The following is a 1,921-nucleotide window of genomic DNA, read 5'->3' on the forward strand; positions in this document are numbered from 1 at the left end:
TAGAAAAGACAAACACAAGTTATGTTAAAGCACGCTCTGCCTGGGAAAACTAAACCCATAAACTGCATATTCAATATGAATATAATAACACAGCAAATGACTGTTGAACAACCAGCCAAATACAAAAATCAATCAGCTTCATACACAGCCCAACAATTAGCATTCTGTAACGAATTCTAGATAACAGATTAAGAAAAAGAATACTGAGGTGCTTTTCCTAATCAAAATTTAAGTCACAACAAGTACATCTTTAGTAATGTTTTGGTCTTAAGAATCCTTAAAAACCTGCGGCCAAAAGTCAATGTTAGGGAATTTCCTCCTGTTGCACAAGCTAGGAGCAAGAGTGCAGCTTAGCCAATAAATTTAGAATTGGCCCAATCAATTGCCACAAGCAAATGTACACAACAAACTAAGCAGAAACATTATCAGAAGTTACACCAGAACAGAAGAAATGGAACACAAGTAGCTTCAGACAACTCTCCTTTTACAATTCTTGCCAAATGAAAAAGAGTTTGGTACTCCAGCAAATGGAAAGGAATTTTATGTCCACATAGTAAATGCTGAAGTTACGTGATTTGAGTCATATCTTGTCATGTGCTAATGATATAAAGTTAATGATATATACATTTGGCCCACTAGGCTCCACTGGCTTTTCCTAGTAGTATGATCACTGTCAAATTGTGCCTGATATTCCAGACAAATACTCTTACAATTTGTAAGAGCAAAGCTATTCTAAATAAACATAAATTTGCAAGAACTAAAATACGTTCCTTGTGGCACTCCCTTATCCTTTTTTAACCTTGCTCTCTATCTCTAATGTGGAGTGTTTTAGATTCAGCCAAGATCCAAAGAAAATACTCAAGTAGCTTTCGTATTAGGGAAATTATTATAGGTTATGTTTAAAATTGCCCTCAGAACAGGGTCTACCTGAACTCAAGGCCAGAGATGCAAGTCCTATCTTCTTTTTTCTTGCTATTAAGGAATTATCTACCAGTCCAAGCAATCAACAACTAAATCGATGCTTGCCTAACCTCTCACATAATCAGTTATTTTGCTTGGAACATCACCTGCTGACTGATAGCTTCAGAGTAAATTGTTATAAGGGCCTTTGAAGTTACACTTTTTAATTTAACACTATTCACAAACTATTCATTCTCTGCTCACATTTCCTTCAAAGAAGAAAAAGGGAAACACAACTAGTGTATTTAAGTAACTAAGAGACCTACTATGCCTATCTTAGATACAGAAAAATATTATGCAACATATTAAGCTGATCCCATGGGGAGATATAAGGAAGCATTTGGAACACTCACATTCCCTAGCTATGCTCAAAATAAATAACCTTTGTGTGCACATCATCAGTCTGCTGTTGGTTTGTGGGTAAAATAAATTGGCAATGTTGAGAGTTTGTACATTTTCTTAGACCAAATGTCATGATGAAATACAAGTGCCAAGAATAAGTCAGGAAATTTTTGTTTTCCCTTCTGAATACTTCATTTATAGTATGTTCTGTGCCCTTTTCTGAAGAGCTTCATGAAGTAAAATCACAAACATTTTATATGCCTCTACTTCCAGAATGTCTAAAAAAAAAAAAAAAAAGAAAACTGAGTGCTGTGAACTCCCACTGACTCAAGAGGAGTTGACATCCAGAATCTTTCCAGGCTCAAGGATTTGATGATTAATGAGCAAAATCCCCCAACAACTGCATGCCAGCAGGATGGATTCTGGCCATTTTGGCTGCCCCAGCACAGGTGGGAGAGGAAGGCCCGGTACAACTCTTGCCAGCCCTCGCTTTGCAGAAGTAGTGCTATGGATCAGCCCAAAACCAGCTAATAGAACCAAAACCAGCTAATAGAACCAAAAGTTCTATTGGGAAAGGGAAAAGATAGGGGACTGCCACACAGAGAGGCTGATCCAGGAA

Source organism: Meleagris gallopavo, chromosome 5, assembly GCF_000146605.3.
Source record: "Meleagris gallopavo isolate NT-WF06-2002-E0010 breed Aviagen turkey brand Nicholas breeding stock chromosome 5, Turkey_5.1, whole genome shotgun sequence".
Lineage (NCBI taxonomy): Eukaryota > Metazoa > Chordata > Aves > Galliformes > Phasianidae > Meleagris > Meleagris gallopavo.